This window comes from Strongylocentrotus purpuratus, unplaced genomic scaffold (genome assembly GCF_000002235.5).
Source record: "Strongylocentrotus purpuratus isolate Spur 01 unplaced genomic scaffold, Spur_5.0 spur5_scaffold_20, whole genome shotgun sequence".
NCBI classification, from domain to species: domain Eukaryota; kingdom Metazoa; phylum Echinodermata; class Echinoidea; order Camarodonta; family Strongylocentrotidae; genus Strongylocentrotus; species Strongylocentrotus purpuratus.
The window spans coordinates 5,288,178-5,300,387 of record NW_022145606.1 but is presented as its reverse complement, the minus strand read 5'-3'; the positions used below and the strand labels follow the sequence as shown (position 1 = coordinate 5,300,387).

General features: G+C 36.5%; 1 long non-coding RNA gene across 1 annotated transcript; it reads right to left on the bottom strand.

Moving 5' to 3' along the window:
- Nucleotides 1-9,091: 9,091 nt before the first annotated feature.
- Nucleotides 9,092-11,530, bottom strand: LOC115927178. The gene is made up of 3 exons (XR_004065480.1): nt 11,492-11,530; nt 9,985-10,109; nt 9,092-9,466 (listed from the first exon to the last, which is right to left on the bottom strand). It is a non-coding gene; the product is annotated as an uncharacterized LOC115927178 (long non-coding RNA).
- Between the last annotated feature and the right edge of the window lie 680 nt (nt 11,531-12,210).

Genomic DNA, 12,210 nt, shown 5'->3' with positions numbered 1-12,210 from the left:
CTGATGACGTCATCTAGGCGCCATTTTGTGAAATTTTCTGAAGATTTACTCATGGTCATATTTTCATAACGGTAAATCATTTCTCATTCATATTTATCATGATCAAGGTCAATATCAGTCCGGTCAATTTCATGTCAAAAAACGCGCGCGTGCGCGTACGTCCGCGCGTCAGTGCGCGCGCAAAATTTTATAATGCTGAAAATCTTCTCAAATTTTTTTTGCATACGTTTAAGGCCATTTTAAGCATTTTATAAAAAATCGCGCACACGCGCATGCGCGCGCGTTTTCGCGCGTAACACCATTAAAAAACATAGAATCGCCATTTTTTTTCTTTTATGATATTTCCCATATTTTTACAAACAAATTGATACCATTTTTATCTCTTTATGACTATTATTAAGGGAATGAGCGTTCGCTTAACATAAATGTCCGTGCGCGCGAGCTCTTGTAATACATAACATACATGGGCAAAAACATGCCTATACACAATCTATTATAGCTCTTTGGGATGCACCTGGACCCCAATTCTGTTTTAATATTTGAAAAGAGTATGAGTCAGAGATATGATTTCATGTCTCATTTGGCCATTAAGTGTATCGTGACATCATCTTAATGGCCTTGGAACTCAAAATACGAATTTGCATATTATGACGTTAGCATATTTATGGAAAAATGATTGTATCTCTGTATATATTGATTGATTTTATTCAAAATTTCAATATGTTGTAGCTAAGATAATTTTCTACAAGTTTAATAGTAACCTTTTTTCATTTTGATGACGTCATCAGAGTGAAAATTTTGATTAAAGGCCTCATGTCAGAAATTTCATAATTTGCGTGTTATGACTATAGAAGGTGAATTTCGTTCACGTAATGAATCTACATGATAGTATTTTTTAAGAATTTTCAAGCAGTATCTCGCTTAACTTTGCTCTATTTTGTTTTCAAATTGAAGTTGACCAGCCCACCTATACTTGTTCTAAACAAGTATTATGTCTAGTTATTAAATATTTTTCTTATTTCTAACCACTTTTTTGTTAGCAAGATAACTTGAAAATGGCTCAATCAAATGCCTTGAAATTTGGCACACATATGTAAAGGCATATGTACAAAGCACAATAACGTTTTCAACATTGTCCTTTACTGATGACGTCATCTAGGCGCCATTTTGTAAAATTTTACGAAAATCAACTCATGATCATATCTTCATAACCAAAAGCTATTTCTCATTCATATTTATCATGATCGAGGTCAATATCCGTCCGGTCAATTTCAGGTCAAATAACGCGCGCGTGCGCGTACGTCCGCGCGTCAATGCGCGCGCAAAATTTTTAAATGCTCAAAATCGTCTCAAATTAATTTTGCATACGTTTCAGGCCATTTTAAGCATTTTCAAAAATTGCGCGAGAGCACTTATGCGCGCGCGTTTTCGCGCGTACTGGTATTTTCCAACATAAAATCGCCAAAATTTCTCTGTCATCATATTTGGCACATTTTTTAAAGCATTTTGATACCTTGTTCATCTTTTTCTGACCATTAATAACGGAGTGAGCGTCCGTTTAAGATAATTTCCGTGCGTGCGAGCTCTTGTAATACATAGCATACATGGGCAAAAACATGCCTTTACAAAATCCATTGTCGCGCTTTAGGATGCAAGGTGAACCCAATTTTTTTTCAATATTATGGTATGGATTAAAAATATGAGTTCATGTCTCATTCGACCCTCTATTAACTCATGACGTCATCATAATGGCCTCCCAACTCAAAATTTTAATTTGCATATTATGACGTCAGCATATTTCTGGAAAATTGACTGTATCTCTGTAAATATTGATCGATTTTCTTTCAACTTTCGATATGTTCTAGCTAAGACAATTCAATACAAATGCAGTATACAAGATTTTTCATTTTGACAAAGGAATCATGGCTTTTTTTGCGATTAAAGGAAGAATGTCATTTTTCCCTTTTTGCGTGTATTCTCTACGGGACATGACTTTTTCTCAAAACTCGATTCTACATTTCCGTCTTTCGCGAGCAAAATCTCCGTTGTTTTAGCTTCGTTTGAGCTGAACTTTGAGTGTGTTGTAGCTGAGACGATTAGCTATCTCAAATGTGCTCCTCATTTTGTCTTAAATTTTAGTTGGACCAGCCCACCTATACTTGTTCCAAACAAGTATTACAAATCTAGTTTTTCTTATTTCGACCCACTTTTTTGTTAGCAAGATAAGTTGAAAATGGCTCAATCAAATGATTTGATATTTAGTACACATATGTATAGCCATATGGACAAAACAAAGTAAGGTTTTCAACCTTGACTTTGACTGATGACGTCATCTAGGCGCCATTTTGTGAAATTTTCTGAAAATTTACTTATGATCATAATTTCATAACGGTAAGTTATTTCTCATTCATATTTATCATGATCAAGGTCGATATCAGTCCGGTCAATTTCAGGTCAAAAAACGCGCACGTGTGCGTACGTCCGCGCGTCAATGCGCGTGCAAAATTTTTAATTGCTCAAAATCGTCTCAAATTTGTTTTGCATACGTTTCAGGTCATTTTAGGCATTTTATAAAAAATCGCGCGTACGAGCATGCGCGCGCGTTTTCGCGCGTAACACCATTAAAAAACATAGAATCGCCATTTTTTTTTCTTTCATGATATTTCTCATATGTTTTCAAGGAATTTGATTCCATGTTTATCTCTTTATGACCATTATTAACAAGATGAGCGTAAATTCAAGATAAATGTCAGTGCGCGCGAGCTCTTTTAATACATAGCATATACGGGCAAAAACATGCCTATACAAAATCCGTTATAGCTCTTTGGAATGCACCGGGATCCTCAATTTTTTTCATATTAAGATAGAGTATGAGTCGGAAATATGATTCCATGTCTCATTTGGCCATTAAGTGTATCGTGACATCATCACAATGGCCTTGGAACTCAAAATACGAATTTGCATATTATGACGTCAGCATATTTATGTAAAATTGATTGTATCTCTGTAAATATTGATCAATTTTCTTCAAAATTTCGATATGTTGTAGCTAAGACAATTCTCTACAAGCGCAAAAATAACATTTTTCATTTTGATGACGTCATCATAGTGAAAATTTTGATTAAAGGCCTCATGTCAAAAACTTCATAATTTGCGTGTTATGCCTATAGAAGGTGAATTTTTGCTCTATTTTGTCTCAAATGTTAGTTGACCAGCCCACCTATACTTGTTCCAAACAAGTATTATATGTCTAGTTAGGTGATACGTATGAAATATACGTATCACCTTTTGATTTCGTCAAGATTTTTCTTTATTATTAGGTGATACGTACGTAGACGTATCACCTTTTGATTTCGTCAAGATTTTTATTATTTATTTATTTATTTATTTATTTATTATTATTCTTCCTCGAATTTGTTCGCAGGATATCTCAAGACTGAATAAAGCCATTATCATGAAACTTGCCATGATGATAGATCTTAGTCTAACTTAGAACTGCGTGACTTTTCAAAGACTCAAAATTATCGTGACGTCATCCAGGCGCCATTTTGTGAAAATAAACTTATGATCATATCTTCATAACGGAAAGGAATTTTTCATTCATATTTATCAGGAAGAAGATCAATATCCATCCGGTCAATTTCAGATCAATGAACGTGCGCAAATGCGCGCGTGCGCGTTCGTACGCGCGTTTACGCGCGCGAAAAAAATTAAAATGCTCCAAATCATCCCAAATTTTTTTTGCATACGTTTCAGGCCATATGGAGCATTTGACAAAAAATCACGCAAACGCGCATGCGCGCGCGTTTTTTGCGCGTACTAGCATTTTGCAACATAGAATCGCCGAATGTTCTCTATCATCATATTTGGTACATCTTTCCAAGCATTTTGATAACTTGTTCACCTTTTAATAACGCAATGAGCGTCCGTCAAAGTTGACAGCGCGCGCGGACCTGCGTTATCTTTATCCACAATAGATGAGCAAAAACATGTCTATACAAAATTCTTTGTAACTCTTCAGAATAGATAGAAACTCCCAATATTTTTTCATATTTAGATAGGTTATAAGTTGGAGATATGATTTCATGTCTCATTTGACCCTCAATTAACTCATAACGTCATCATAATGGCCTCCAAACTCAAAATTTCAATTTGCATATTATGACGTCAGCATAATTTTGGAAAATTGATTGTATCTCTGTAAATATTGATTGATTTTCTTTTAAATTTTGATATGTTCTACCTGAGACAATTTTCTACAAATAAATTATCCACAATTTTCCATTTTGACAAAGGCATCATGGCGTATTTTTGCAATTAAAGAAGGCATGTCAATTTTTCACATTTTACGTGTATTCTCTATGGGACATGACTTTTTCTCAAAACTGGATTCTACACTCCTGTCTTTCGCGAGCAAAATCTCTGTTGTTTTAGCTTCGTTTTCGCTGAACTTCGGATATGTTGTAGCTGAGACAATGAGCTATCACAAGTGCGCCCTTTATTTTTCGATTAGATGCCGGGATCATGCTCATATTTCACTTGCAAAGTAGGATTTCAGAATTCCATTTCCCGTTTACGTGTAATCGCTATGGGAAATGTTTTGGTATATCGGTAACGCACTTGACTTCCAATCTCGAGATCCCTGGTTCGAGTCCGGGTGTCTCCAACAATTTTTTTCTTCACTTTTTTTTCCTTTTGACCTTCACTGTACCATCTCCTTTGATTATTAAAACACGTAGAATCGCAAATAATGTCACAAACAACCCTTTTTACTTTATTATTACCCTATTTTCACTTAATCCATTACTTTTTGCGTGTAATCTCTATGGGAGATGACTTTTTCTCAAATCTGGAGTCTACATTCCTGTCTTTTGCGAGCAATATCGCCGTTATTTCTGCTTGGATTTTGTTGACTTTTGAGTAAGTTGTAGCTGAGACTATATGCTATCTAAATCAACCCTCATTTTTTCAATAAGATGTCATGATCGCGCTCATGATCATGATCATTATCATCATGATCATCATTATCATAATGATGATAATCATTTATCAATTACATTTTCATTTCTTTGAATAAGATAAAATCGTCAAAAGGTGTTCTTCATGATGTAAATTAGAGTCAAATGTGTAACTGGTTACTGCACAGGGTCAAAGGTCATATATTGTTTCAATCTATCTTCCCTAGATCCATGATGATCAAGGAGACACAATTTAATCTTGACATATGAATAGATCATAATGGGAGAAGCATATAAATGGGAGAAGCATTTTACAAAATAATATATCGTGTAATGCATTATTCGTTATGTAAACCATTATCATACGTATCACCTAATTCGTCTAAGTGACGAATTAAAGTCTAGTTTTTTTTTCTTTTTATTCTTCCTCAATTTTGTTCGCAGGATATCTCAAGAATGGCAAAAGCCATTGTCATGAAACTTTCAATGACGATAGATCTTAGTCTAACTTAGAACTGCATGACTTTTCAAAGACTCAAAATTATCGTGACGTCATCCAGGCGCCATTTTGTGAAAATCAACTTATGATCATATCTTCATAACGGAAAGTAATTTTTCATTCATATTTATCATGATTAAGATTAATATCCGTCCGGTCAATTTTAGGTAAATAAACGTGCGCAAACGCGCGCGTTAATGCGCGCGCAAAAATTAAAAATGCTCAAAATCATTTTTTTTTGCATACGTTTCAGGCCATTATAAGCATTTCGCAAATCGCGCACACGCACATACGTGCGCGTTTCCGCGCGTACTGGCATTTTGCAACATAGAATCGCCGAATTTTCTCTATCATCATATTTGGCACATTTTTCCAAGCATTTTGATAACTTGTTCACCTTTAAATAACGCAATGAGCGTCCGTCAAAGTTGGCAGCACGCGCGGATCTGCGTTATCTTTATCCACAATACATGGGCAAAAACATGCCTATACAAAATTCATTGTAACTCTTCAGAATAGATAGGAACTCCCAATATTTTTTCATATGTGGATAGATTTTGAAATGGAAATATGATTTCATGTCTCATTTTACCATCAATTAACTCATGATGTCATCATAATGGCCTCCGAACTCAAAATTTAAATTAGCATATTATGACGTTTGCATATTTTTGAAAAATTGATTGTATCTCTGTAAATATTGATTAATTTTCTTTTAAATTTCGATATGTTCTAGCTGAAACAATTCTCTACAAATATAGTGTCCACAATTTTTCATTTTGACAAAGGCATCATGGCGTATTTTTGCAATTAAAGGAGGCATGTCAATTTTTCACATTTTGCGTGTATTCTCTATGGGACATGACTTTTTCTCAAAACTGGATTCTACTTTCCTGTCTTTCACGAGCAAAATCTCCGTTGTCTTAGCTTAGTGTTTGCTAAGCTTCGAATATGTTGTAGCTGAGACAATAATCTATCACACGTGTGCCTTTCATTTTTCGATCAGATGCCGGGATTATGCTCATATTTCACTTGCAAAGTAGGATTTGAGAATTCCATTTCCCGTTTACGTGTAATCGCTATGGGAAATGTTTTGGTATATCGGTAACGCACTTGACTTCCATCCTCGAGATCCATGGTTCGAGTCCGAGTGTCTCCAACAATATTTGTCTTCATTTTACTTTTTGACCTTTCACTGTACCATCTCCTTTGAGTATTAAAACACATAGAATCGCAAATAATGTAATAAATAACCCTATTTTCTTTATTATTACCCTATTTTCACTTAATCCATTACTTTTTGCTTTTAATCCCTATGGGAGATGACTTTTTCTCAAATCTGGAGTCTACATTCCTGTGTTTTGAGCAATATCGCCGATATTTCTGCTTGGATTTTGTTGATTTTTGAGTATGTTGTAGCTGAGACAAGTTTCCACGAGATTTATGTAGACTATCTAACATTATCATGACGTTATCATAGTCAAAAATTCAATCATAGGTGACATGTCAATTATCATATAAAACAATCCTCAATCGGATACCTGAAGGGGGCGCTATACCACTTTCAATCCAGGGGGGTGCAACTCCGCTTCTGCATCCGTCTAGCCATGGGGAGATTTTGGAGGGTCAAAAGTGCACACTGCTTCCACTTATCGTGTATTAGCCTATGAAGACGACAAATTTTTAGTGCACCAGCGAATTGGGGATTTTGGACTGCGCGCAGCGCGTAAAATATGTAAATTAAAATTTGGAATATTCATGAGCTCATTTCCACTTATTAGCATATTATCGTAATGAAAAAAAGACAATGCGCATGCGTTACTCTCGACAGAATCCTTGGGCCGAATAATGTAGAACAAAGGTCAGAGTTGGGGAGGTGTGTGTGTGTTGGGGGGGGGGGGGGGGGGGGTAATAAACTTTTAAGTGGTTGACTTAGTTGGGGCCACAAACTTCACTGTCACCAGGATGGAAAGTACATTTTTTTAAATTCAGTTCAGTTAAAAGGCAAAAATAATGACCCCATTTCACTGTGGTACCTCAATTCATTGTTTACCTTTTTTGTTTTGTTCGTTTATTAACTTTTTAATCAGAAAAATTGCACTGATCCTTTAGCCCACTCAACAAGTGATATATTCATATTTTTAGCGTCCAAAAAATGAATCATTCTCACCTCGACTTCAATGATCTTCATATTGTGCCCCATCCCAAATGAAATTTCTATTTTGTCTCGTTCTTTTCATTCTTGCATTCGTCGCCACTGTTATTTTTTAAATTTGCCCCCCCCCCCCCATCAGTAACATTTTCAATACAGGGACCCCTTCCAATATTGACATTTCCATAGGCTCTATTACCCTCCCTCCCCCATCCACACCCCAATTACCTATGCTTTCATCATTTTGGCATTGACTTATTCTTTATTTAACCCCCCCCTCATCTTTATTGTAAACCATTTTTTATATTATATTTATACATTAGTCTTGTCCACTCTCTTGTTACATTTCCGCTTTCTCTCTCATTAGGAAAGATGGTTAAATCTATTTCGCTGATGCCAGATATACACAAACATCAAATGGTCGAACACCATACTCAGTTCTACACAAGACTGCATCAACCCCCATCTCACCTCAGTCATAGAGCATTATCATTACAGAGTGCCTACATCATCATAATCACCAGCATCATCCCATATATTTCACAAAATAAGAAAATGAAAAGAACAGAATTGAGCAGTATTAACTAATTTATTAACATCTATGAACTCATTTATCAACATATTTTGTTTCTATAAAGATCTTTTTAAATCCAACATGACATCAACAAAAGGATGACAAAAGGATGGGGGAGGGGGGGGGGGGGTGCTGTCTCTTGAATTCAAATTTTTCAGTTGTAAAAGTTTACTGTAGATTTTGAGGAAAAAAAATCAATAATATCAACATGCTGTTTTATTATGTAAAGCACAGGTATATACTGAGTTTTATGAGTACTTTATCTTACATTGGACATTATTGTCGTTTTTACTACTACCTGTATTATCATTATTATTACTGCTATTATCATGATCATTGTCATTATTGTTACTATTTGTAATATTTTTATTATTATTAATGTTATTAATTATATTACTACAGTATTACTATCGAACTACATCATTTTATCCCCCCCCCCTTCAATTTACTATCCAGTTCATGTTTCATGTACACGCATTTAAAAGAACAAATGATTACTTTCATGATCCTCGATATATCTTCTTCTTCTTCTTCTGGTAATCTTCAAAAGGCGTTGTAGCCTATCACGAAGATGAATTAATACTAAAGATTACAAGTGGTGTGAGGAAGATAGATTGTTTCTAAGTGGGATAAGGAGAGTAGATGCCTCAGAAGTAGTCCCTGGCAGTTCTCTGGACTGTCAGCATGCACTATATTTGCTGGAAGTAAGTTCCATTAACTTTGGGACAGAGTGTTGGGCAAATACAAACTTGTCTATGTCGCTTTTGGCTTCGTGCAACTGGAGGGTCATGTCATGGTACTTCCTGCTCGTGATTTGTTAAAGCCCGTCTGTACTAGTTTGGTCTGGGGGATTAGACCACCCTGCAAGGTCACTTACAGGTGGTTATCTCATCAAATCAGCCCTCAATTAATATAAGAAAAAGAGGATCATGGGGGACCAACAGGCACCGATTAGGCATTGTTTGCTATATAGAGGGCGCAAGTAGCTATAAGTAGTGCAGTGGGAAAATTTTCAAGGGAGAGCGGAGAGACCATAGACTATCTTGTGCACCATTCCCAGTCTTCTTGCAGAGTGCCTTGTAGTTGTAGATATAGTAGGCAACTAAAGGTGCTGATCATCTCAGTCAAACTGCTGGTTCACTTGTGGTCCCCATTGTGAAGTAGCGTCCTGGAAATCTGAGATGTTGTAGGGATCCCAGACACAGGAACAGTTCTCAAGATGAGGGTGGACTAGGGATTTGTACAAAAGAAGCCTGGGTATCAAACCTTCTGCAAGGGACAACCTGCATAATGAAAACAAAAAGAGAGGAAAAATCAAATAAGATTAAAACTGCTGCATTACATTGGATTTTCAAAAATAGATCTAGTACCTTCCCACTTTGTTTAGGTCTTGCATTTTAATTTTATTAAAAAATGATAAACTTATGTCTATATGATAGGGCCTTTTTTGAAAAAAAGAGTAAAGGTTTAGATGTATTTCCAATTATTTTAAAAGTAATTTCCAATTTATTTTAAGTTATTATTTGCTAGACTTTTGTGAATAAAAGTTTGTTAGATATAATGTAATATTTAGGAAAAAATGCCTTTGAGTACGTCTTTTAATATGCTGAGAGAATAAACTGTAGCAACACCATATTTTGTCACCTAAATAAAAAGCTAGAGAATAAATGAGAATTACAAGATATAATGCAACACAAGATGACAGTTCCCCAAATCTTTGTATATAGTCCAAGTCGAGTGCGGTGTTCGCATGGGCTTAGATTATATAGCCTGAATATTTTCGAACTTCATACAAACATACCTTGCCAGAGTTCAACTTAGGTGTCCTGTTCTTGATTAGATCTACACCATAACATTTGATGATCAGGTCCTGGTGCTCTTTGTTGCACTTCTGTGATCATTATCTGCTTCTTTGTTCCATAAGATCTACAATTTAAAGAAAACATAAACTTAGTAAGGTTCCTGCTAATATCAAACATGCATTAGTTATCAGTTTATAACTTTGTTCATGTCCTTTAATAAAGAAAGAAATATCCATATCATATGTAGGGTTGGATCCAGAATTCTCACCAACATAAAACTAAAAGGGGTGGCATAAAATCCTGAAAATAAACTAATTATTTCAAACAAGGCACAATGACATGAAGTAAGAGCAGAAATCAGGGAAAGAGGTGGAGGGGGGGGGGGGGGGGGGGAGGAGACACCTTTTTTCTTTTGTTTTTGTTGTTGATGGTAGATCTAGCCTAGTACTAGATCTACATTCAAACTAAGCTGAATCTGGACCTGGATCACAATAATGACACATGTGCACGACTAGTCTAGTCTAGTGGAGCAAAAACGACACTAGACCCATGGCTATGGAATTCTTTGCTATGGCATAACACAAGCTATAGATCTAGATCTAATTGCCTATTTTTAGTATTATTAGTAGGTGGCTCTAGACCTAGATCTAGACCCGTCCCTAGACCTATGCCACATCTGAAAAGGGGGGCACAGAATGATTGCGCACCCCCCCCCCTCTCTCCATAACTTCCACATCATTTATTTAATCCACCTACACTAGGCATTTATTTAGTCTTTCTTTATTAGAATGCATTAGGCCTAGAATCTAGCCCTAGATCTAGGCCTATACTAGATGCGGGGTTAAATGCTGTTTATATTTAAGTGCTAGATCTAGACTAGACCTAGATCTAGGCCTAGCCCTAGGCTCTGCTTAGGCTTTGCTTAGCCCGAATGTTTCTGTCTCTTTCGCTCGTTAGCGTCTGATTTGGGTAGGGTCGGCTGAAGAGAGGAGCCGACCCTACCCAAATCAAGGGCTAACGAACAAAAGAGACAGAAAATTCAGGCCAGACTATGCTATGAATACTAGCCTAGCCCTAGGCTTTACAGTAACACACTGTAAGTTATAGCCGCGCCAGCTCAGGAAACGCAGTCGCTTCTTGGTGGAGTGTTACAGCCGGCTAGAACCGGCGGATTGAAGATCATAAACCGCGCAGTCTCCAACAGGTCCACATCTACGACCGATTACTATCGGTAATCAAGCTATGAACTGAACTTAAAATTATGAGATGTGCTCTAATGAAATAACCTACGGTAAAATCCTGATTGTTTCTAAAAATATTACCGTCGATGACTTAAATTAGAGTTCATTCAATTAGTTAATATTCTTTGGTCAGAAGAAAGAAAAGAGGATGGGGTAGGGGGTTAACCGGGTAATACGTTGTGACAATGCGGAGAGCCGCTCACTGCAATGACGAACACATCACAATCATTTCAGAGACCTTCACACAAAATGGATCTTTACTTACTTTTCTTGATATCATAGGGTATCACTTCGATGTCAATGTTCGCCTGAAGATTTTCTGCTTCACTGAGATGTACTTGACAAACTTCTATTATAATAGAAATTCACTTAAAAGAAAAATGTTTCATTGTTCGTAATTGAATAACTTGAAAGTTGCAGTTCATACAACCGCCATTTTCGTGCTCAAATCGTAGGGAATTCTGGGAATGCAAAAAATGTTTTATGCATGACCTAATACATAAAACATTTTGTCGATGGCCAATCAACAAACAGTAATTGGCGTATTTTCTACGTCATTGCTCATGAATATTCATTGACCCTCCAAAACCGTCGTTCAAATCGGACAAAACCCCCATAATGCATCCAATGCAAAACCTATGAAATGTCAAAGGTCACGATTTTAGTTGGCCCTCTAGTCCTCCTACGGAGGACATACTGTGTATGATCGAATCTCTTTGTTTCAATCATGGTCATCTGGAAGGCATTGTTCTCAATTGCATCTCTCTCTCTCCACTCTCTTGCTCTTTTACTTCTCCTCTCATGTTCTGCCCCTCTCCTTTTTTTGGTCTGTCTCTGCATCTATCTATCTCTCTTCTCTTTCACCCTCTCCCTCTCTCTCTCTCTCTCTCTCTCTTGCCTTGCGTCCCTCTTATTCTCTTGGTCTGTCTCCCTCTGCCCTACAGTTGAAACTTGACTCATGGATAGAACATAATGGGAGTAGTA